The sequence below is a fragment of the Aquarana catesbeiana genome, linkage group LG11 (assembly GCF_042186555.1).
Source record: "Aquarana catesbeiana isolate 2022-GZ linkage group LG11, ASM4218655v1, whole genome shotgun sequence".
In the NCBI taxonomy this organism is placed as follows: domain Eukaryota; kingdom Metazoa; phylum Chordata; class Amphibia; order Anura; family Ranidae; genus Aquarana; species Aquarana catesbeiana.
In genome coordinates, this window is record NC_133334.1 from 71,884,939 (window position 1) to 71,911,449 (window position 26,511).

Here is a 26,511-nt window from a genome sequence, read left to right on the forward strand (position 1 = left end):
GGAGTGTTTCATGTGCCCCATAACCAGGGGTAGGGGTGCACTGGTGAGTTATGATAAAACACCTTTCTCTCCCTCCATAATCCCTCATTCTACTCGGCTTGGACCCTCCCCAAACTCATTCTTGGCATGGTCAAGAGCTGGTTTGACCTGCGCTCATCATTTCTATAAATCTTCTCTAATCACACCATTTCCTACTCTTCATGAAAACTATGATCTCCCACATATAGAAACCTTCAGATATCTTCAAATAAAAACTTTTTTCACAACAATGCACCCTCTGATACGAAATCACCAAGCTTCACTATTTTCAAACAAGCCTGCAAATCAGATCCACATAAACGTGGTCTCATTTCCAACCTATACACCTGTTTACTATCACACATTATCTCTACGCCCCCAACCTTTACTACCAAATGGGAAAAAGATCTCCAATTACAATCTGCAGACATAAATTGGTCTCAAATCTGGCAAACAACAAAGTCTGCCTCCCTGAATGTAGAGGCTCTCAAAACCAATTATAAGGTACTCACAAGATGGTACTTAGTCCCTGCCAGAATTTCTAAATTCTCTCCACAATATCCTTCCTATTGCTTTTGTGGCTGCTCTACTTCGGGTACTCAGGTACATATCTGGTGGGAATGTAATATTGTCAGATCCTTTTGGTCAGAAGTATTTAATATTCGTTCCACAATGTTCAAAGTTATATTACTGCCTGACGCACCTATTGCACTCCTGAATAGTAAACCACATGCCTTGTCAAACTGCCAATTTAAACTCATGCTCTTTGTAACAACAGCAGCAAAACAGGTCATAGCGAAAGATTTAAATACAGATTCACTTAAAGTGGTTGTAAACCCGTTACAACCACTTTTACCTACAGGTAAGCCTAGATTAAGGCTTACCTGTAGGTGCTCAAAATATCTCCCAAACCTCCACGGTTTAGGAGATATTTACAAAAAAGGCGATCGCTGATGTCTACAGCGCAGGCGAGCGACTCCTTTAGAAGTGGCGAGCGTGCCCTTTCTAAAGGAGATTGTGTCGTGACTGGCGGCTCCCGTGCGCATGTGCAGGGGTGACGTCATTGTGGCTCCGGCCAATCACATTGCCGGAGCCGCGATACGCGGAAGGAAGTAGGACGCTTCGTGAAAGAGGGGACAGCGGTGACATCGCAGGCTTTGGTCTCAGGTAAGTGACACATAATGGGCTACTATGTGATGCATAGTAGCCCATTATGCTTTACCTTTGCAGGGAGACAAAGAGGAAGTAAAACCCATCAGGGTTTACTTCCTATTTAATATATCATTAGACAAACAATCCTAATACCCATTCCCTAATCCATACTAAAACAGAAGCTATCTATCTTGATAATATATCTAAATTTGAAGCCCTGTGGACACCATAGGTTGAACATTTCCTACCACCGTGCTTTGACACCTCTTTACTACTCCCTTAAGGGCTTAAGATCTATAATCTGTTATGTGATTTAATTCATTCATTCATTTTTTACCTCCCAAGTCCACTGACCCCTTCTGGTGACATACCCCATTTCACATCCCAATGTCTCTTCATCATAACATTATTTAAGCTTCCCCTTCTCATTACACTAGTTATTTTTACTCTAATAGGAGTCTTGCGGGATAATCTGAAATATTACTCATTTTTCCAGGTAACGCCAAGCCAATTTGCAGGAACTTGGCCCTGAAAAACGTACCTATTTCTCTCGATTGCCCTGTAACACTCTTAATGTACCATCTCATACATATTTTAACTACCTGGCTCCTCACTCAAAACCATACGTACTATTATTCTATTGAATTATTTCTATTCTCCATACTCATTCCTGAAATAAGAAGTATCCTAATTTCAGTCATACATGTTACAAGTAACTTTGTATCATCTACTAATTTTTACCTTATAGCTTATTTTAATGTTTATTACTAATTAAACTTCTATTATTTTCTATTCCATCAAATATTGTATTTCTACAAATGATATTACAGTACATCTGTTTAAACTTATGAAAACATAATAAAAACGTTTAAAACTAGATAAAACACCTTTCAATAATTTGCTGCAAAGTTGTAGCGGTATTTAGATGACCTAATGTACAGTGCATACAGTACAGATTGGAGCCAATGGGGTTGATTTAATAAAGCCAAATAGCATGTTCACTTTGCAAGGAAAGTTGCACTTTGAATAGGAAGTTGGGTGAACGAGGCGAAACTCTAATTATTTCCATCATCCACCAAAAATGCTGTTTTTTATTTAACCTTCTCATGATTGGGTACTCTTTGCAAGGTGAAGCTCTGGGGCAAATTCCCTTGTAAAATGAACACCCTGTTTGTCTTTAGTAAATCATCCCTAATTATTTACCCAAATTGCATTCTGCTTTTGTCCATTTGAAAAACCATACCCACTTCTGACAATCCTGTTGCTTTCAGGACCCAGGTAGTAGGATAAACTCAATTAAATCTGTACAGGTGAGAGGTAATGTACGCCCCTAGCAATGGTCAACCCAAACTTCACCTCAGCGTGATCTTATAATAACAAGCTATAGCATGTAAGATGTAAATTATCTTTCTTCCATCTTACTTATTCCTGATATTCTCTACAACCTTTGAATGGTCACACATAAGTGGTCCCATACAATGCCAATAAACGGGGCAATTTAAGGCTAATAAACAAGTTACAATTAAACAATAATTATGACAAAGCATTCCCAATGCAGTATAGGTGAGCTAAGGAGATAACACAGCAAACAGAGCTTGCTTTGTAGCTACCTGTCAGGGCTGGGCTCTGGGCTGAGCTGGCCGCTCAGCTGTCGGCTAATTGCCAGCTCCTATCTCTCCACAGTTACTCAGCTGTTGATGATATCCTGCTCGTCAGTCCTGCCTATTTAAGCCGTCCAGTCCAGAGGATCTCTGCCTTCACCTTGGTCAACACCACAGAAACTCTCTCCTGTGATCCTATTCAAGACTTGCTTTGCTGACATCCCTTCTGGCTCCAGATCTTGCTTGCTGTTCCACTACATTGGTTCATGACTTCTGGCTTGGCTGACTATCCGTTCTGGTTACTGAACTTTGGCTATGTTTTAACTACGTTTGTTCTTTTTACTTTTAGTATTAAACAAGTGTGATTTAACTGTACTTCTGTCTCGGCCTGATTTCATGGTTTCTGACACTACCTTAGTCTGATTGAAACTTCCTATATTGTATTTTGATAATAAATGAGCCACTGATGTTATTACTCATTCCAGGGCTGTGTACAACCATTGGCTTCCAGCACAGCTAAATATGTAAAAGGAAACTAGAGCACCATCTGTTGACTGGGCAGCAGATTGCATACTATTAATATTCAACATTTATCATTTTCCCCACTAACAAAATTATATATTTGATATTTCTTAAGTAAGGACCATATTAAGTATAGAAATAAATTGTGTACAAATGAGCAGCACTCTTATTTTTCTCCTGACAAATTCCCTTTAAGTAATTCTAGTTGCTAAGCCAAATTGTATATAGTTATGGGTGACAAATTGGAGAGCAGTGAAATTAGAATCTTCAGTATTCTTCTAACATTTATATTTGACTTAGAGTCTACAAACACTGACTCAGTGTAATAGAAGATATAATTGAACCAAGCATGCAAATTAGAAAAGAAAACTGGAAGAATAAAAAAGAATAAAAAGATTTGCAGCTACTGAGCAGAAATAAAACAAAAATTAGCAATGTTAAAGCAGTTTTAAAAACACCAATTATTGAAGTTATTAATTCATTTAAAATGCAAATGAACTTGACTTGATGCCAGGCTCCTGCTCCCTGACCCAGCTGAACCCAAAACGAGAAAGGGAGGGGCAGCACTTGGAGCCAATCAGATGTTCTGCAGTGCACATAAGCTGACAAGAATCATGATGCTAGGAATAGCTAGCATGGTGAGAGCGGGATAATCTCATTTGTGTGCTACAGCTCCTTCTTTGTCCAATCATAGGTTGGAGTCAGGATGATGATCAAGCTTGTGCTGCTTAAAGGAGAAGTCCAGACTGAGCTTTTTAGGCTGGGCTTCTCCTCTGGGTCACAGGATTTCAATCTGTTTTGCACTCCTGTGACCCGTTTTCAGAGGAGAGCGGTCTGAAGTCTGCTCTCCACTGACATCACTGCCATCAGTCGAGACATCGCGTCATCCCGACTTCCCAAGTCCGGATCCGCCAGCTGCCTTGATTGATGGCAGTCTCGGCATCTCAGCGAGCCGCTGAGACGGCCATTCCCCACCCCCCCACCCCTCCACAGCTCAGCGCTCCAATGAGTGTGGAGAAGCAGAGAGAAGGGACACTGACTGACAGGCAGCAGCTCTCCTCTTGGGGATCTGTGAAAACCGAACTATCGGTGTTGTTCGGTGGCTCGGTTCTCAGTGCAGAGATGGTGGGGAGACAGATGCAGCATCGGTCTGATGCTGCATCCACATAGGTAAGTATGAAACTAAAATAAAAAAAACATACATCTCTTTTAACTGCAGTAAAGAAAAAAATCAGGTTACCAGCCTAACTGTATTATCTCGTAGGGCTGTGTAAATCCAAGGGCTGGAAGGACAGGTATACAAATCTTTTGGCAGTAAAAGAGCCCCCTGAGATTCAACTATGTATTTAAAGCTGAGGTCCGCCAAAAAAAAAAATATTAAAAGCCAGCAGCTACAAATACTGCAGCTACTGACTTTTAATATATGGACACTTACTTGTCCAGGGAGCCCGCGATGTCGGCAGCCGAAGCTGATCCATCCGTCAGCTCTCGGCTGCTGCCGCCGCCATCCTCGGTAAGGGAATAAGGAAGTGAAGCGGCTTCACTTCCCGGTTCCCTACTGTGCATGCGCGAGTCGCTCTGCGCGTCCTCACTGGTCCCTGCTGTGTTCTGTGTCTCCCAGAATACATCGGTGGAGGAGAGTGTAGGCGCCGGAAGTGGCGTAGGTCACAGCAAGCACCGCGGTGATCTATGCCAGGAAGTGGGAGCAAATACCTGTATTAGACAGGTATCTGCTCCCTCCTCCCCCCTGAAAAGTGCCAAATGTGACACCGGAGGGGGGAGGAATCCAAAAAGAGGCAGCTTGCGGGTGCGGGTCCCACGGACTCGATGTCCGCGGGGATACCCGCGATCGTCTCACAGTGAGGAAGAACGGGCAAATTTTAATGTAAACAAGCATTTCCCTGTTCTGCCTAGTGACACTGTCACTGATCACCGCTCCCTGTAATTGGGAGCGGTGATCAGTGACGTGTCAGACACAGCCCCTCCCCCCCCACAGTTAGAATCACTCCCTAGGATACACTTAACCCCTACAGCGCCACCTAGTGGTTAACCCCTTCACTGCCAGTCACATTTACACAGTAACCAATGCATTTTTAATTGCACTGATCGTTGTATAAATGTGAATGGTCCCAAAATCATGCCAAAAGTGTCCGATCTGTCCGCCATATTGTTGCAGTCACGATAAAAATCGCTGATCGCTGCCATTACTAATTAAAAGAATTATTAATAAAAATGCCATAAAACTATCCCCTATTTTGTAAACGCTATAACTTTTGCGCAAACCAATCAATAAACGCTTATTGCAATTTTTTTACCAAAAATATGTAGAAGAATACGTATCGGCCTAAACTGAGGAAAAAACATTTTTTTAATATATTTTTTGGGGATATTTATTATAGCAAAAAGTAAAAAATAATGCGTTTTTTTCAAAATTGTCGCTATTTTTTTGTTTATAGCACAAAAAATAAAAGCCACAGAGGTGATCAAATACCACCAAAAGAAAGCTCTATTTGTGGGGAAAAAGACTGCGTCAACTTTGTTTGGGAGTCACCTCGCACGACCGCGCAGTTTTCAGTTAAAGTGATGCAGTGCCGAATCGCAAAAAGTGCTCTGGTCTTTGACCAGCCAAATGGTCCGGGGCTTAAGTGGTTAAGTTTCACAGTGAGTATTACAAGCGTGCTTTACCGCATATAAAGACTGATTTCACTGTTGTGGACTTAGTAACACTTCGAAGCTTGACTCCAGCTAATAGTTTTTAAACTTTATGCTACTAGAATTAGCAATGTAATAGATAAGTGGGATGATGTCTTATATTTACTTTTTGAACCTTTTTTTACATTTCTTCAACTGCTTCTTGTTTTCTGTCCTAGGCCAACATGATGTCATATATCCCAGGAGTCTTCATGGCAGTTTTTTTCCTTTAATCTAGAGAAGGGGAGGGGGGCTTTCTCAGCTAAGTACACCCTCCTGCCTTCATGCTTAAGCTAAGGGCAGATGGATACAGTTTAGTTCTGCTTTAAGCAGTTAAATAGTTACATAGTTAGTCAGGCTGAAAAAAGACACAATCCATCTAGTTGAAGCAATAAAAAAATTAAAACATCATACAATCCCATATACACAATCCTATGCCCACAGTTGATCCAGACGAAAGAGAAGAACCCCAACAAAGCAGGATCCAATTTGCTACAGCAGGGGAAAAAAATTGTTGGAGCGTCCTCAGCTGCAGCCACATCAGGAGCGCCCCCTCCGGTCTCCAGGATCACACGGCTCCACATCCCGGGAGGTTTTTGGGACTTCAGCCACTCCGACATATCCACTGGATAAAGGTCTGTAGTGTACGGTATATACGGTCCTGATCTATACCCTACCTAGAAACCCCGGACAAGGACTAGTATGGAACTTGGATTAAACAACCATCCACCACAGGATATCCCCTCCTACTAGCCACCCCTTTTCATGTACACATGTCGGCCTACCGGCCCATACAGACTGTGCTCTTGTTATCCTGGCTCTGATGAAGAGGTTACCCTCGAAACGCGTCAGCCATTTTTAACAACTTGCCTCAACATGGGCATACCCCAATTTTAATTTATTTTCTAGTGCCTTTTTTGTTACCTGTTTGTATGCAATGTAGTATTTGTATGATTCATTATTTTATATGTGTGTATTCCCTATACATGATTAAACCATACATGTTTTGATGTAAGCGTCTGATCACGCGCCTTCCGTCCACCTCCTACCATACAGTCCTTTCCAGACCACCCCGGGTCAGTTAAGGCGGCGGGACACGCTTTTATCACCTCCTCCAATCCTTCCACTTTCTACAATACTACCCGTACACTTCAGCATAGGGCCTCACAAGCGCAGGAGTATTTCTCACCACATCTTGCCTACATTTTAGAAAAAAATTCCCTCCTGATCTCCCGAGAGATGATCAGATTTTCCCTGGATCAATTTTTCCTATAAAAGTCAGTACCCAGTTATATTATGTACACCTAGGAAAGAACCCAGGCCTTTTTTAAAGCAATCTACTGAGCTGGCCAGAACCACCTCTGGAGGGAGTCTATTTCATGTTTTTTCTTACTGTGAAGAAACCTTTCCATATTTGGAGATTAAATCTTTTTTCCTCCAGACGTAAAGAGTGCCCCCTTGTCCTCTGTGATGACCTTAAAGTGAAAAACTCAACACCAAGTTCACTAGATGGACCCCTTATGTATTTGTACATGTTAATCATATCCCCCCTCAAGTGAGAAGAAAAATTCAGTTCCTCTAAGCTTTCCCCATAGCTGAGCTCCTTCATGCCTCTTATTAGTTTGGTTGCCCTTCTCTGCACTTTCTCCAGTTCCCCGATATCCTTTTTGAGAACTGGTGCCCAAAACTGAACTGGATATTCCAGATGAGGTCTTACTAATAATTTGTAGAGGGGCAAAATGATATCTCTCTCTCTGTAGTCCATACCTCTCTTAATACAAGAAAGGACTTTGCTTACTTGGGAAACCGCAGCTTGGAATTGCATTCTATTATTAAACTTATGATCTACCAAAACCCCCAGATCCTACTTCACCATTGATTCCCCCAGTTGTACTCCCCCTAGTATGTATGATACATGTATATTCTTAGCCCCCAAGTGCATAACTTTACATTTATCACCATTAAACCTCATTTGCCACTTAGTTGCCCAACTAAACAGTGTAGTTACAGCAAACTGTTTGTTTTTTTTCCTTTTTGGATAAAGGTTTTACATTAATGAATAATATATAACCACTGTAAGCCCCAATTTCAATGCCAATTGATGATTTGTCTCTGAAATTAAGAGACTTATTGGACGGATCACCAAATGAAAATAAAGGGGAAAAAAACCTAAAAATAAAACCAATGCAGCCATCACATCTAAGAATTAGTAAGCTAATTTGGTTTTGGATTTATTATCACTTTAACCACTTAAGGACCAGAAAGATTTGCCCCCTTAATGACCAGTAGGGATGAGCCGAACACCCCCCGGTTCGGTTCGCACCAGAACCCGCGAACGGACCGAAAGTTCGCACGAACGTTAGAACCCCATTGACGTCTATGGGACTCGAACGTTAGAAATCAAAAGTGCTCATTTTAAAGGCTAATTTGCATGGTATTGTCCTAAAAAGGGTTTGGGGACCCGGGTCCTACCCCAGGGGACATGTATCAATGCAAAAAAAACTTTTAAAAACGGCCGTTTTTTCGGGAGCAGTGATTTTAATGATGCTTAAAGTAAAAAAAAAAAAGTGAAATATTCCTTTAAATATCGTACCTGGGGGGTGTCTATAGTATGCCTGTAAAGTGACGCGTGTTTCCCATGTTTAGAACAGTCCCTGCACCAAATGTCATTTTTAAAGGAAAAAATCTCATTTAAAACTGCTTGCGGGTTTAATGTCATGTCGGGTCATGGCAATATGGATGAAAATCAGTGAGACAAACGGCATGGGTACCCCCCAGTCCATTACCAGGCCCTTTGGGTCTTGTATGGATATTAAGGGGAACCCCGCACCCAAATTAAAATAAGGAAAGGTGTGGGGCCACCAGGCCCTATATACTCTGAACAGCAGTATACAGGCGGTGCAAACAAGACAGGGACTGTAGGTTTGTTGTTAAGTAGAATCTGTTTGTAATTTTGAACATTTTTAACGTGTTTAGCTCCAGCCAAAAAATCTTTTCTAAGCTTTTTGGAAAACATAGGGAAGGGTTATCACCCCTGTGACATTTGTTTTGCTGTCTTTCCTCCTCTTCAGAAGATTTCACCTCACTTTTTTGTCCCAATGAAAAATGTTTTTTGAAAATTTGGGTTTTTTTGTGGAACAAGGATTGGAAAGCATCAGTGGAAAGGAGAAATTGTTTTCCCATATTAACTCTTACAGGAGAGAATTTCCCTTCCTAGGGGTAGATTTCATCTCACTTCCTGTTGTCTCCTTTGCAAGTAGGAGTCGTTTGTAAGTTAGATGTTTGAAAGTAGGGTCCTGCCCTATATACTCAGCAGAAATTTGGGCCTTAGGTGTTGCTGTGGCCACAACACTGTAAGCCCTCACAGGGCCCTGCTGTGAAATATTAGATCAAGAATTGTAATTACATGCCCCTGTTGAACAGGAGCTGAAAAATTAGGCCTTAGGCACTGGTGCTGGTGCCACAACACTGCAACCCCTCACAGACACTCTAGTTGGAACGCAGGAACGAGCCCTGCTGCAAATTATTGCTTCAAAAATTGTAATTACACGCCCCTGTTAGACAGGGGCAGAAAAATTGGGCCTTAGGCACTGGTGCTGGTGCCACAACACTGCAACCCCTCACAGACACTCTAGTTGGAACGCAGGAACGAGCCCTGCTGCAAAGTATTGCATCAAAAATTGTAATTACACGCCCCTGTTAGACAGGGGCAGAAAAATTGGGCCCTAGGCACTGGTGCTGGTGCCACAACACTGCAACCCCTCACAGACACTCTAGTTGGAATGCAGGAACGAGCCCTGCTGCAAAGTATTACATCAAAAATTGTAATTACACGCCCCTGTTAAACAGGGGCTGAAAAATTGTGCCTTAGGCACTGGTGGTGGCGCCCAGAACCAAAAATGTTCTTACAAGCTATCAGCGTGATGATTGAGGAGGAAGAGGATAATTACTCAGGGATAGTCACTCAGCATCAGCATAGGCAGTCTTTGAAGGGATCTGAGATTTCAAAAAAAATTATTCGGTTACATCAGCATCAGGTGCTTGGTAGCTGGTGGTGATCCAAGACTCATTCATTTTTATGAAGGTCAGCCGATCGACCGAGTCGGTGGACAGACGCACCCTGTGATCGGTTACCACGCCTCCAGCAGCACTGAATGTGCGTTCCGAAAGAACGCTGGATGCAGGACAGGCCAGTAGCTCAATTGCATACTGTGCAAGCTCTGGCCAGTGATCCATCCTCAAGACCCAGTAACCCAGAGGATTTTCGGTGGGAAAGGTGTCCAAGTCTGATCTTGCCCCTAGGTATTCCTGCACCATGTAAAACAGACGCTGGCGATGGTTGCTGGAACCGATCATACCTTGGGGCTGCGGACCAAAAAATTGTCTGAACGCATCGGTCAGACGGCCACCTTCTCCACCGCTCCTTCTTTGACTGACCGAAGCCTCAGCAACACGTTGTCCAGAAACAGGAGTTTGTAACCTCCCAGTCTCTGGGAACGCGTTGCACAGACCTTTCTGCAAGGCCTCCCGAAGATGTTTCATCCTCTGCTCCCTCTGCGATGGCAAGATAAGGTCCGCAACCTTACCCTTGTAACGTGGATCAAGGAGGGTTGCCAGCCAGTATTGGTCCTTCTCCTTGATACCACGAATACGAGGATCCTTACGCAGGCTTTGCAGGATCAGGGAGGCCATGCAGCGTAGGTTTGCTGAGGCATTCGGTCCGGAGTCCTCTGGGTCACTAAGAACGACATGGTCCGCAGCCACCTCCTCCCAGCCACGTACAAGTCCATGTGTTTCTTGGGACTGATCCCTTAAAGACTGCTGCTGATGCTGAGTGCCAGGCTCCACCTCCATACTGACACAATCTTCCTCCTCCTCCTCTTCCTCCTCGTCCTCTTCCTGTGTGATCGGCGGGCACGCAGGAACACTGTCTGGATAAAGGGGGCCTTGAGAGCTAAGGAAGTCCTCCTCTTCCTGCCTCTGTTCTGCCTCAAGTGCCCTGTCCATTATTCCACGCAGCGTGTGCTCCAACAGGTGGACAAGGGGGACAGTGTCACTGATGCATGCACTGTCACTGCTCACCATCCTCGTGGCCTCCTCGAATGGTGACAGGACAGTGCATGCATCCCTGATCATGGCCCACTGGCGTGGGGAAAAAAAACCAAGCTCCCCTGACCCTGTCCTGGTGCCATAGTCGCACAGGTACTCATTGATGGCCCTCTGCTGCGTGTGCAGCCGCTGCAGCATGGCCAACGTTGAGTTCCACCTGGTGGGCATGTCACAGATTAGGCGGTTCTTGGGCAGGTTAAACTCCTTTTGGAGGTCCGTCAGCCGAGCACTGGCATTATATGACCGGCGGAAATGCACACAGACTTTCCTGGCCTGCCTCAGGACATCCTGTAAGCCCGGGTACCTGCCCAAGAACCGCTGCACCACCAAGTTAAGGACGTGAGCCAAACAGGGCACATGGGTCATTTGTCCCTGTCGGAGGGCAGAGAGGAGGTTGGTGCCATTGTCGCAAACCACCATTCCTGCCTTAAGTTGGCGTGGCGTCAACCACCTCTGAACCTGCCCCTGCAGAGCTGACAGAACCTCTGCCCCAGTGTGGCTCCTGTCCCCCAAGCACACCAGCTCAAGCACCGCATGGCATCTTTTGGCCTGCGTACTTGCGTAGCCCCTTGAACGCCTACGGAGCACCGCTGGTTCCGAGGAAGAGGCCATGGAGGAAGAAGAAGAGGAGGGGGTGGAGGAGAGAGGTGTGTCACAATCAGCATTTTGGAGGCGTGGTGGCGGAACAACCTCCAACACTACTGCACCTTGTCCTGCATCCTTCCCAGCTGCCAGCAGAGTCACCCAATGCGCCGTGAAACTTAGGTAACGTCCCTGTCCATGCCTGCTGGACCATGAGTCAGCGGTAATATGCACCTTACCGCTGACCGCCCTGTCCAGCGAGGCATGGACATTGCCTTCCACATGCCGGTAGAGAGCCGGAATCGCCTTCCGTGAGAAAAAGTGGCGTTTGGGTACCTGCCACTGAGGAACCGCACATTCCACAAACTCACGGAAGGGGGCAGAGTCTACCAACTGAAAAGGCAGCAGTTGAAGTGCTAGCAATTTTGCCAAGCTAGCATTCAACCGCTGGGCATGTGGATGGCTGGGAGCAAACTTCTTTCGGCGGTGCAGCAGCTGGGGCAGGGAAATTTGCCTGGTACAATCTGACGTCGGTGTACCAAAAGCAGATTGCCCACAAGTACTTGGCTGTGACACACCTAATTCTACACCTTCATTCCTCTCACTGCAGGTCTCAGAGAGGACTGAAGGTCTAGTGGGGTTGGAAATCTCAGCTGATGAGGAGCAAGGAGAGATCCTCTTTGTTCTTTGGTGTGGGTCTTTTAGATACGCTTGCCAACGAACTGCATGGCAGGTCAACATATGTCTGGTCAAGCATGTGGTACCCAAGCGGGAGATATTTTGGCCACGCGAGATACGCTTGAGACATATGTTGCAAATAGCAGCGGTGCGATCTGATGCACTCGTCTCAAAAAAGGCCCACACCAAAGAACTTTTTGAATAACGTGCAGAGACTGCAGCGCCCTGCACATGTGGAGCTTTGGGGTGTGATGCAGTCAATGTGCTGCCCTTAGGCTGGCCCCTGGAGGGCATCCTGCCTCGTTGGTGATGTGCTGCCGCCTCCTCCTCCTCCTCCTCCTCCTCCTCCTCCTCCTCCTCCTCCTCCTCCTCTCTCCTATCAGGCACCCACGTTGAGTCAGTGACCTCATCATCCCCTCCCTCCTCATCACTGGAGCAAACCTGGCAGTATGCTGCAGCAGGGGGAGCATGACTGCCAGATTGCTGTCCTTCTTGGGCACCCCCTCTGTCCGCGCTCATGTTACTGCCTTCATCGAGCTCAGTATCGTCATCAGAGCCTTCCAAACGCTGGGCATTCTCCTGGAGCATGTACCCAACACTGTGGTCAAACAGTTCGAGGGAATCTTCATGAGGACATGGTGGAGCTAGGGAAGGAGTCACTGATGACATTGAGCTGAGGGAAGAGGCCGCTGCTTTGCCAGACAAAGCACCCTGGGCATGGGTGAGAGAGGATGAGGAGGATGAGGACGGCTTGGTCATCCACTCGACCAAGTCTTCCGCATGTTGCGGCTCAACATGGCCAGCTGCCGAAAAAAAGGCCAAGCGTGTCCCATGACCACGTGCTGATGAGGATGCACCGTCTCCACGACCAGCACTAGACACAGAGCCTGCTTGCCCTCTCTTATTGGCTTGTGACTGTCTGCCTCTCCTTCTTGGCCTTCCAGACATACTAATGGCCTGTAGCTGCACTAAGCTGGGATAGAACACCTGTAATTTTCTTCAAGTAGCTTTATATACTGTAACCAGACAAGCCTGCCTGTCAGTAGGAAGATAACAGGAACGGATCTAGCTGAACACTGTGAGCAGGACGCACTGTACTAAATGTAAATAGTCTAGCTGCCTGACCGTGGTACTAATAGGATCAAATAGAACACCTGTAATTTTCTTCAGGTAGCTTTATATACTGTAACCAGACAAGCCTGCCTGTCAGTAGGAAGATAACAGGAACGGATCTAGCTGTACACTGTGAGCAGGACGCACTGTACTAAATGTAAATAGTCTAGCTGCCTGACCGTGGTACTAATAGGATCAAATAGAACACCTGTAATTTTCTTCAGGTAGCTTTATATACTGTAACCAGACAAGCCTGCCTGTCAGTAGGAAGATAACAGGAACGGATCTAGCTGAACACTGTGAGCAGGACGCACTGTACTAAATGTAAATAGTCTAGCTGCCTGACCGTGGTACTAATAGGATCAAATAGAACACCTGTAATTTTCTTCAGGTAGCTTTATATACTGTAACCAGACAAGCCTGCCGGTCAGTAGGAATTTAACAGGAACGGATCTAGCTGAACACTGTGAGCAGGACGCACTGCACTAAATGTAAATAGCAGGAACGGATCTAGCTGAACACTGTGAGCAGGACGCACTGCACTAAATGTAAATAGCAGGAACGGATCTAGCTGAACACTGTGAGCAGGACGCACTGCACTAAATGTAAATAGCAGGAACGGATCTAGCTGAACACTGTGAGCAGGACGCACTGCACTAAATGTAAATAGCAGGAACGGATCTAGCTGAACACTGTGAGCAGGACGCACTGCACTAAATGTAAATTGCAGGAACGGATCTAGCTGAACACTGTGAGCAGGACGCACTGCACTAAATGTAAATAGTCTAGAAGATAACAGGAACGGATCTAGCTGAACACTGTGAGCAGGACGCACTGCACTAAATGTAAATAGCAGGAACGGATCTAGCTGAACACTGTGAGCAGGACGCACTGCACTAAATGTAAATAGCAGGAACGGATCTAGCTGAACACTGTGAGCAGGACGCACTGCACTAAATGTAAATTGCAGGAACGGATCTAGCTGAACACTGTGAGCAGGACGCACTGCACTAAATGTAAATAGTCTAGAAGATAACAGGAACGGATCTAGCTGAACACTGTGAGCAGGACGCACTGCACTAAATGTAAATAGCAGGAACGGATCTAGCTGAACACTGTGAGCAGGACGCACTGCATTAAATGTAAATAGTCTAGATAGAAGATAACAGGAACGGATCTAGCTAAACTGAATACAGTGTATATATATATATGCAACACCTGGGATGCATATATATACACAATACACTGTAAGTGCAGCTAACTGACTGACTGTTCTGCCTAATCTATCTAACTCAAATCAAATGACACTGTCTCTCTCTCTCTCTATCTCTCAGCACACCGGAACACACACTACACAGGGCCGCCGTGCAGGCGGCCTTATATAGTGTGGGGTGTGTACTAAATCCCCTGAGCCATAATTGGCCAAAGCCACCCTGGCTTTGGCCAATTACAGCTCTCTCTACTGACGGCGCTGTGATTGGCCAAGCATGCGGGTCATAGTGCATGCTTGGCCAATCATCAGCCAGCAATGCACTGCGATGCCGCAGTGAATTATGGGCCGTGACGCGCCACACGAATTTAGCGCGAACGGCCCATAACGTTCGCAATTCGGCGAACGATCGAACAGCCGATGTTCGAGTCGAACATGGGTTCGACTCGAACACGAAGCTCATCCCTAATGACCAGGCCATTTTTTGCGATACGGCACTGCGTCACTTTAACTAACAATTGTGCGGTCATGCAACGCTGCACACAAACAAAATTTACTTCTTTTTTCCCACAAATAGAGCTTTTTTTGGTGGTATGTGATCACCTCTTCGGGGGGGAGTTTGCACTATAAACAAAAAAAAGAGCGACAATTTGGAAAAAATAAAACCATTTTTTTACTTTTTGCTAAAATAAATATCTCAAATAAAAAACAAAAAAACACATTTCTTCATCAGTTTAGGCTGATATATATTCTTCTACATATTTTTGGTAAAAATAAATCACAATAAGCGTATATTGATTGGTTTGCACAAAAGTTATAGCGTCTTTTTTTACTAGTAATGGCAGTGATAAGCGATTTTTAGCGGGACTGCGACATTGCGGCGGACAGATTGGACACTTTTGACACTTTTTGGGTCCACTGACATCTATACAGCAATTAGAGCTAAAAAAAAGCCACTGATTACTGTATAAATATCACTGGCAGGGAAGGGGTTAACACTAGGGGGGCGATCAAGGAGTTAAATGTGTTCTCTCTGTGTGTGTTCTAACTGTGGCTGGGATGGGACTACCCGGAGGAGGAGACCGATCGCTGTTCTTAATCTTTAGGAGCAGCAGATCTGTCTCTCCTCCTCTGACAGAGCAGAGATCTGTCCATTTACTTTGACAGATCTCCATTCTGTCTCTGTCAGGAGCGATCGCGGGTGGCCGGCGGGCATCGCGGCCTGTCGGCCACACACTTCGGCTCTGACGTGGCGCGGCGGGCATGTGCATGCACCCCCTACAGCTCTTAAAGCGGCCGACGTACCATGACATCGATTCGTCCAGGGGAGCCAACCTGCCTCAGTATAACTGCGGCGGCTGGTCCTTAAGTGGTTAACTGCTGTTTGGAGTCCAGTTTTAAATATATTTATAATGTATATTTATAGTGTCGTTCTCACAACAGGATTACAATTCACTTATTAATTTACTAAAGTTTCACAAAAAATCCTTATAATGAACATATGTGATGTTGGAATTTGCAGTATAAAAGCTATATTAATAATCAGTCTGTAATAAATATGTTATTGCAGAAAGCTACCAATGTCCTACAATCCTTTAACATTCATACATGCGATGTTCTCGTTTAGTCTGAAATAGAATATTGCTTTTCAGAAATTCAAAATCCTGGTGAGTACCGAGCTGTGATTCATCAGTGACTGCACACCGCAACCACAGCAGGTCAAAGGACTTAACAGCCGATAGCACAAAAATGTGATGGGAAACAGTTATAAATCACTTGGGCTCAGTGTCTGCACTGCAGAAACAAGAGCTGCACTGCAGGCAAAATTATCATAACATCTTCCCACCTATAGCAAGTCTGAAAAGCAAGAAGTTTAGGGAAAATCAAAGGTTATTAGTAATATTATCTAAGATTTCTCAAATGGAGAGCTCTTGTCATGCTACTAAAGTAGATCTAAAACTAAAACTTAATTGTTGTTTTCTATTTTTAGATTAAGTAGGAAATAGTACTTTTTGACATGTTTATTCTGTTGGGGAGATTCATTTTCATTTCTCGACCTGTGGAAGAAATCTCTCCAAAGTCAGGGGAATCCTCTCTTAAGGGCTGTACACACAGGCCGAATATCAGGCGGCATCACCCGTGTGTGCGGCAGCGGGTCCGACAGAAGCCGGGCGAATGGCATGACCTAAAAAGGTCTGCCGATGGGCACCCGATCAGCGCTCTCAGCCAATTGTTAGTACAATGGCTTCTCCTGAGCTCTGCAGTTTTTTTTTTTGTTCAGCCCGTTGTCACTAGAATAAGTATCACCATTGGAAGATTTACCATTTACTCTGAACACAACTCAAAATTCTAAAATATCCTACAATTCCAAGAGAGAGTGAATTTTGTAGCAGAGACAGCAATATAAAGGTTCTAACCCCATATCACTGTATAAAAAAAAAAAAAGAACACTTATGCCGCGTACACACGAGAGGACTTCTTGTCGGACTGAACACCGAAGGACTTTTCAACGGAGTTCCAACGGAGTTCAGACGAAACGGACTTGCCTACACACGATCCCACCAAAGTCTGATCATTTCTAACGTGATGACGTACGACCAGACTAGAAATAGAAGTTCAATAGCTAGTAGCCAATAGCTGCCCTTGCGTCGTTTTCGGTCCGTCAAACTAGCATACAGACGAAGGTTTTTTTCGATAGGAATCGAGTCCGTCGGAAAGATTTGAATCATGTTCTATTTCTAAGGTCCGTCAGATTTTTCAACAGAAAAGGTCCGATGAAGCCCACACACGATCGGAATGTCCGACGGATTCATTCCGTCTGACCTTTTCTGCCTGAAAGTCCGCTCCTGTGTACACAGCATTAGAATTTTCTTAAGGCTGGGTTCACACGATTGCCACATGCGAATAATGGCAGGGGTCCGGTGCGTCCCCGTTCACCATTTCAGGTCCTATTTCAGCCCAAATTTTGGGCTGAATTCGGACCTGAAATGAAGTAACAGATGCACAGGACCCCTGTGCAAATTCACTCTATGGAGCCGGTTCGCACCAGAGATATGCGAACCGGCTCCATAGAGAGCTTGGTCTCAATCTCCTACCATGCAAATTTGATGCGGGGAAGCCCGCATCCAATTCGCATAGGTGTGAACCCTGCCTAAGGCAGGTATGGATCCTACAACTACATGTTAACCCAAATGTTTAATTGTTTAACACCTTTATGGGGATACATAGCCAGTTGAGACACAAAAGTGCTGGTCAACCAAATTCCAGACACCTTGAGAAAGCAGGACCACACATGCCAAAAGTTGCTGGTGACTTGGATCTAATGGCTGGCAAGACATGTGATTTTATCTTTGCTACAATAAAGAATTTGAACACTATAGAAAGTCCCTGGCAGTGTTTGATGGGAAGCAAAATTGGCAATCAGTAGCTAGATGGTAATATTAATAGTATTAATAAATGATTTATATCAGGGGTCTCAAACTTGCGGCCCTCCAGCTGTTGCAAAACTACAAGTCCCATCATGCCTCTGCCTGCGGGAGTCATGCTTGTAACTGTCAGCCCTGCAATGTCTCATGGGACTATGCATTCAGGTAATCAAGAATAATCATTTGATAACTGGTCAAAATTATTGGCCATAATTGTATGAAAAAAGTTATTCTTTTTAAATGATCTGTATGGTACAGTTGTCATGTTCTACTAGCTGATGATGATCCTGAACAGTGTGAAGGCTTCCATAGGACCCTTTCCATATGAGAAGAAAAGACTTGTGAAACAAAATTCCACTTCAAATCTCTTCAACCACCATCCTTTTATTATACCATATATAATATACTTTGTGCACTGGTCCAAATCATTTGGTGGAGTGGGAATTATGGTGGGGGGTTGTTTTTCAGGGGTTGAACTTGGCCCCTTAGTTCCAGTGAAGATAACTCTTGAGGCGTCAGCATACCAAGACATTTTGGACAATTTCATGCTCCCAACTTTGTGGGAACAGTTTGGGGATAATCCCTTACTGGTCCAACATGACTGCGCACCAGTACACAAAGCAAGGTCCAAAAAGACATGGATGAGCGAGTTTGGGGTGGAAGAACTGGCCTGCACAGAGTCCTGACCTCAACCCGATTGAATACTTTTGGGATAAATTAGAGCGCAGACTGCGAGCCAGGCCTTCCCGTCCAACATCAGCGCCTGACCTCACAAATGCGCTTCTGGGAAAAATGGTCAAACATTCCCATAGACACACTCCTAAACCTTGTGAACAGCCTTCCCAGAAGATTTGAAGCTGTTATAGCTGCAAAGGGTGGGCCAACTCAATATTGAACCCTATGGACTAAGACTGGGATGCCATTAAAGTTCATGTTGGTGTAAAGGCAGGCGTCCCAATACTTTTGATAATATAGTGTATATAATCGTTATGTAAAGGTTTCTGTATGATATACACAATGTATGTTTTATTCAAATGTTAGACTTTGACTCCCTCTTTACTGTAGAAGTGGTTAACTACCCACGAAATGCGTAGAGTAATGTAGAAAACTTTCCCTTGGATGCCCCTCCATCTTTAGATTTTTTTTGATAATTTGGTTATATACTTACTAAGGATGTTGCTATATATGAGTTATATATGATCTATATGTAGATATTTCAAAGGAGAACTGAGCTATATGAGGGAATCAGACAAAAAAAGTCTTGCAAAGCCACACAGGAAAGCTTTTTTTAATTTGTAATATGTTTTTATTACATGTGTATTGAATTAAAAAAAATGTTGTTTTTTTTTCAATGTAGAGCTTTTCTTATAGATTCTTGAGCATCATACACAGTTCATTTGTATGTGAAATTTAGTTATATGAACATTATTTTGAATCCCAATCATGGTACTAATTTGGATGTTCTCCTGCATTGGTTTCCACTGGGTACACCGATTTCCTCCCACACTCCAAAGACATGCTGGTACGTTAAATGGCTTTTGTCTAGATTGGCCTTAGTATGTGAATGTACAGTATGTGAGTTAGGGACTTTAGATTGTTAGCTCTTTCAGGACAGGGACTAAAGTAAATGTACAATATATGTAAAGTGCTGTATAAATTGATGGCGCTATACACGTACCTGTTATATATAAATTAATAAATATAGGATGTGGTTCTCCGTTACATGCACCCACACCTCCCACTCCTTCTCTTTGTTCATATCTTGGACTGTTTTATCTGGTTTTGTTCTGGGGCTCTTTTCTATAATTCTATGGTTCTCCTGGCCTGAAAAAGCATAACTTGATCTGCAAAGAAAGTCTGTCTTTATATTATAATAATTAAGAAAGGCATTATGAAGAAGTCTCACTCTTTTGATAGGTTGCATTTATTCTGCATGTTGGTGGGCAGGGAACCACAGCAACATGGCTTCATTGTTCAAAAAGTTGGCCTGGTTCATGGTAGCACTCTCGCCTAGCAGTAAGAAGGGTCACTGGTTCGAATCCCAACCATGACACTACCTGCCTGGAGTTTGCATGTTCTCCCTGTGCCTGCGTGGGTTTCCTCCGGGTACTCCGGTTTCCTCCCACACTCCAAAGACATGCTGGTAGGTTAATTGGATCCTGTCAAAATTGTCCCTAGTATGTATAAATGTGAGTTAGGGACCTTAGATTGTAAGCCCCTTGAGGGTAGGGACTGATGTGAATGTACAATGTATATGTAAAGTGCTGCGTAAATTGACGGCGCTATATAAATACCTGAAATAAATAAATAAATAAATAAACAACACCCATCAAACAGGCACCTCATCCCAGATAATCATGGAAAAAATCCATGGCTTCATTGTTAATTCCCCAGAGTTTAGCAGAAGAAGCACATCAATGATCAAAGTGGTATTCCTCACACAACAGCTATATATCAATACTCTTGCTCAGGAAGTGGTTTTCCGGCATTTTAATCCTTATTCTGTGGACATCAGGTAAGCCGCTTCTAGGTTGCGGACAACAATGACAAAATAAGTCTCTGGTGAGTGATCTATCTTTATCATTTTACAACCCAGTCTGCTTTGCATCAAATAGTATTAGTTTTGCTACTTTTGTATTGTTTGATAAAAATGTGGTGTAAGTTTCCTTTAGATTTTAATGTCCAGTTCAGGAAATTTGATTTACTAGTTATGATGACTCAGGGGAAAAATGTGTGAAGAAAAAAGTATCCATTGCCAATCTTGGCAGCCAACATGACAAAACAACTAATAAGGTTAAGAATTTTGTAAGCCGAAGGTCTTTTCAGAATTCAATTATGATGGCATATTAGCTACAAGGTTGTCAATCATCACTAAATTTGAAGACAACAAAAGAAAAAAAATCCTCATCTAGCAATAAAAAACTAGGTCAGTAAACTATTGGGTGCAGCCCTGTATTAAATGAAAAAAACACCAAACACAGTAATGATTTCAGGTGGACAATCCATACACATACATACAAATATTACAACCCAATCTTGTATTTTGACTTATACTGTAATGCCCTCTACACGACTGGACTTTCCGACAACAAAACCGTGGAATTTTGTTCGAAGGTTGTTGGCTCCAACTTGTCTTGCATACACACGGTCACACAAATGTTGGCCAACAATTACGAACGTAGTGACGTACTAGACGTACGGCAAGTCGATAAAAGGGAAGTTCAATAGTCATGCACCATCCTTTGGGCTCCTTCTGCTAATGTTTTGTGAGCACTGATTCCGAGCATGCGTGGACTTTTGTGCGACGGACTTGTGTACACACGATCGGAAAGTCCGACAACAAAAATTTTTTTTTGCGGAAAATTAGAGAACATGCTAGCCAACATGTGTTGGTGGAAAGTCCGACAACAAATGTTCGATGGAGCATACACACGGTCTGACTTTCCGCCAACAAGCTCACATCCAACATTTGTTGTCTGAAAATCTGATCGTGTGTACGCAGCATTAGTATTTTTTTTTTTTACAGGTACACTTACAGGCAGAACGAACTGCACTACTGTGATCCATAGGAGAAGTACAACCAAAAAAGCTTTGGCTATACTGTACTTCTCCTTTCAATGTGTTTTTCAATGCAAGCAGTATAAGTACCTGAATTTGACCTGGTATCAGTCTCTCCCTTTCCCCATACAGCAAAACACAAACTGGAGAGGGAGAAGCAGCAAAGGAGCCAACCAGTGAAAGATGCTTGATGAAAGAAGAAAAGAGGAGGGTGACATAGAGATACGTTTACCAGTGTGCTGCTTTTCCTGTGATTATCCAGTCATAGGCTTGTGACAGTCAAGACCCGTAAATGTTACTTAAATACAGCAGGGTAGGGTCTCCTGCCCTATCAAATATGGCTGTGCTATGTATCAGAGCTGTATAAATCTCAAAACTGGATGGACAGAAATTCAAATCCTTCAGCAGGTAAGCTCCCTTAAGTGCATTTCATCTGGTATATAGCTGTTTGCCTGGAGTTCAACTTTAAGAATAAGTATACTATGATTTATACTGTAAGGGTTTTGTAAGTATGTAGAATGACGAATAATGGCTAGCTGTATGGTGGACATGAAAGAAAATAAAGGATAATAAAATAGAAACAAACAGGAGAACATGAAGTATGAATGGGAAGGAGAGTTTGAAGCACCTGACCTTGAAAAACCTGTGTGAAGAAGTGCTTGCCTGTGCTCCCCTTGTCTAATAATGGTCACCATAGCCTTATCTGTGGTTTTAAGGGTAAGTTCACCTTTAACAAAAAGCACACTATGCTGTGCTATATGAGTATAAGAGTATAGTGTTTTCCACCTACCTTCCAGTCACTGCTCATTTTCAGTTCAAAGAATGTAGGGCAAATAAGTTTTAAAAAGAAGCCTTCTTAAAATGTTCTACAGCCTGTGATAGCTCCATCCTGAGTTATTATAGGGAAGGAGCAGCTGTTGGAACCAGCACCCCCTACTGTCATTGGAGGGAGAGTGGTCCTGTTCCTTCAGGTCACACATGGAAAGTGTGTACTTTCTCCTGTTGTAGCCGCTAGGCTCTTCATGGGTGACAGGAGAGCGAGGAGAGCACGTTGAGCGCACACATTGCACATGTGTACTTGAAGGAACAGGACGCTACCCTCTATGACACAATGGCTACTTCATTCCTACTCAGGGTTTTAGGAAGGCTTCCTTTTAAAATGGTTTTGACCTACATTCTTTGAACAGAGACAAAGCCCTGGCTTCAGCACATTATGCTATACACATGGCACAGCATAGTGTGCCTTTTGGTAAAGGTAAACTTACCCATTAAACCACACATAAGGCTGAGATGACCATCAGCAGACAAGGGAAATGCAGGCAGGCAACTCTTCACACAGGTTCTCCAAGGTCAATGTCTAACCCTAGCTCAAAAGAGAGTTCAGGATTAACCAAAATGTTTTTTATATGCATGGTCAAGCAAGACCCGCTTTAAAGTGCCATGCTTCCATCAGCCAAGACTACTACGTTTTAATGGGGTTTAATTGCATGTATTCACCATCTCCTTGGGTGAAACTTAATATGATTTATTATAATGAGCAAGTTCCAACACCCTCAATAGTTTTGGGATTGGCCTGCCATCCCAATTTCCACACTTGCTACTGGTCCACCACTATCGTGGACAGCCTTACTTGTCAATAAATACAGGAGATGGGAACAATTGACACTACTTTGAAGGCTCTAAACCTTCTTGGGGAACCTAAGAATGCACGTAGATGTCTGTGAAGCCCTTGTTGGGGGCTTGCATCTCTGTTCTGAAACCTGAGAGCAGCATGAAAACATAATTATCACATGATACCTGGGGTGATATTTCTGCATGACTAGGTGAATAATTTCATGTGTCAAATAGTGCAGGCCTCAGTATGAACCTTTAATAAATCAAGTTGCTTTTGTATTTTATGCCCTAAAAAGAAGCCTGTATTTAACCATATTTATTACACTTGATTTAATAAGACTAGATGCAAAAATAGTTCATTGGATATCCTGAGGAATTCCTGTGGCTGGTCAATTTTATCCTTACTTAGCAATTGACCACAAATTAGGTAAAGACTGAGTGCTGAAAGGAGACTGTAAATGTTGGGTAGTGAGAATTACCGATGGTGCCTAAAGAACGGTTGCCAAGACAACAAAAAAAATAGATTTCAAATGAGTACCCTACAGGTAAACAGCAGCTTCAAGGCATCTATTAAGTTGTCATCTAAGTATTGATCGTGGTTCAGCTGTCATATCATATGGAGAAAACAGTGATGTCTAACCTGAAAAGATTGTTCGCTAACGAAAAGTTGAAATCTCTATTTTACTTTGTTCCAGTTAAGTAGTTTGTTCATAACCCTTTCAGATCTATTATGTGTATGCCTAGTTTGCGAAAACGCATGTCTAAATTAAACTACAATTGTTTTTTTAAAGAAATGACCCTTTCCTTTGTTGAAATTCAGTGTTTCTGATCTCCATCAGCCACTCCATTTTTACATACATGGATTCCAGTGATGACTGCGTGGCATATGACTGTGGGCTCCTGATTATAACAACAGTAGACCATGCCTGTGTAATGTGTCTTGAAATGGCCATTTGTAGTCTCCACTGGAAGCCATGGGATGTGACCACCCAGGAGCACAATTAGGAACCAGGGGCAGAGTGTTGTTACCTAGAACAGGAATTGGTTGAACAAGGACTTTCATGGCAGGATCCCTAGCTATTTTTAATGAACACTGGAAATTTAGAAAGACTGAAAATACATGTGCTATTTCAGTGATTGGGTTTACATATAAATTAGATGCACAGAAAACCAAAATCTGCTTTATGCAAAAGAACAAGTGAAAACATGTAGATACCCATATAAACACACATAGATATCCATAATAAAGTTTTGGGCTGCTGTATTTACACAGCTGGCTTGCTGTCCAGTAATACCATTGTGAGATGCTACAAGACAGTCTTTGGTGAGTTTGTATTTAAGGCACTGGCATACAGGTTTTAAATACAGGGGGAAAATGGAGTCAGAAATTAATATACGAAATTACCAAAGTGGCCTTTATGCTCATGGGACACCAATTTTCATACATTCTACTGTAAAAGATACACTCTAGTTAAAACTGAAAATTTAGGTGGTGCACAAGGGGAGAACAGTCTACCTTTGGGGGAGTTCTGTATTTCATCCAGACATTGCTAAACCAAACCAGTACCGCCCACTCCATTTTGTCTGAATTCAGGTGATCCTGGAACACACCTGCTGGTAATACCAGAACACATTCCTTGCCTCCTCTCACGTACAGAAAGTTTGATGCCCTGTTCTTAGGCTTGACATTTATGTTTTAAATTTAAAACAGGTGACATTTTCACTTGAAGAAATTGGCAGATATTAAAATACAATAAAAACACATAATAATAAAAACTCTTCTGCACTCAAGTGTGGTACAAATTCTGTGAGAAGCCTCTCTCTATTTCAGGCATCTCAAGTACATGAACATGGTCTTAGCCTTTTGATATCCACAAGGCATTTCTGCCGTCCTCAGACTTGGGTACCCAAGAGCACTACATGCAAAAGAACAAAAGAGGGTGCACCAGCCTCGTGCATTAACCAAGATACCATTTATTTTCAAAATAAAAATAAGTAATAGACTCACAAAAGGCTGTTAACAAAAGGCTTGTCACAAATCTCCAGAAGAAATAACCAGAGCCATAGTCTATGTCTCTAGATGGACTGGGAGATGTCCTGCAGACACATGAACTTTAATGGCATCCCGGTCTTAGTCCATAGAGTTCAATATTAAGTTGGCCCACCCTTTGCAGCTATAACTGCTTCAACTCTTAGTGTGTCTATGAGAATGTTTGACCATTCTTCTAGAAGCACATTTGTGAGGTCAGGCACTGATGTTGGACAAGAAGGCCTGGCTGGCAGTCTCTGCTCTAATTCTCCCCAAAGGTGTTATTTTGGGTTGAGGTCTGTGCACTGGTTCAAATCATTTGGTGGAGGGGGGGTTATGGTGTGGGGTTGTTTCTCAGGGGTTGGGCTTGGCCCCTTAGTTCCAGTGAAGGAAACTCTTAAGGCTTTAGCATACCAAGACATTTTGGACAATTTCATGTCCCAACTTTGTAGGAACAGTTTGGGGATGGCCCCTTCCTGTTCCAACATGACTGCGCACCAGTGCACAAAGCAAGGTCCATAAAGACATGGATGAGCCAGTTTGGGGTGGAGGAACTTGACTGGCCTGCGCAGAGTCCTGACCTCAACCTGATAGAATACCTTTGGGATGAATTAGAGTGGAGACTACAAGCCAGGCCTTCTCAACCATATCAGTGCTTGACCTCACAAATGCGCTTCTGGAAGAATGGTCATATAGAATTCATATATACACACTTGTGGACAGCCTTCGCAGAAGAGTTGAAGCTGTTATAGCTGCAAAGGGTGGGCCAACTCAATGTTGAACCCTACGGACTAAGACTGGGATGCCATTAAAGTTCATGTGCGTGTAAAGGCAGGTGTCCCAGTACTTTTGATAATACAGTGTAACTGCTATTATACTCTATATTAAAGATATATGTTAACAGACACATCATAAAACAACACAGAGGCAGTAAGTATAATGAATTTACTAGGATGCTTTATAAATATATTACCCATAAAACTTAGTAGAACAAATATTTAATAGGCTATTTTGGTATTAATTTAGCAAAAAATGATCCATGTGTGTACAGCACAGGTATTATTATAGTGCTTAGCTCATGGTCATCCTTGTTCTCCTACTATGATTTTAGGTTCAAGCTCACCCTCAGCTCCTCCTTGCCTATGCCTCCCACAAATTTTGTTTAAGTGTTCACTCACACTCCTACTCCAGCTCTTTTTTAGAATGAAA

General features: G+C 43.3%; 1 protein-coding gene across 1 annotated transcript in view; it reads right to left on the bottom strand.

Annotated features, from left to right (window-relative positions):
- ANO3 (anoctamin 3) overlaps positions 1-26,511 on the bottom strand; it is a 620,027-nt gene that overhangs the window by 460,261 nt on the left and 133,255 nt on the right. The window lies entirely within an intron of this gene.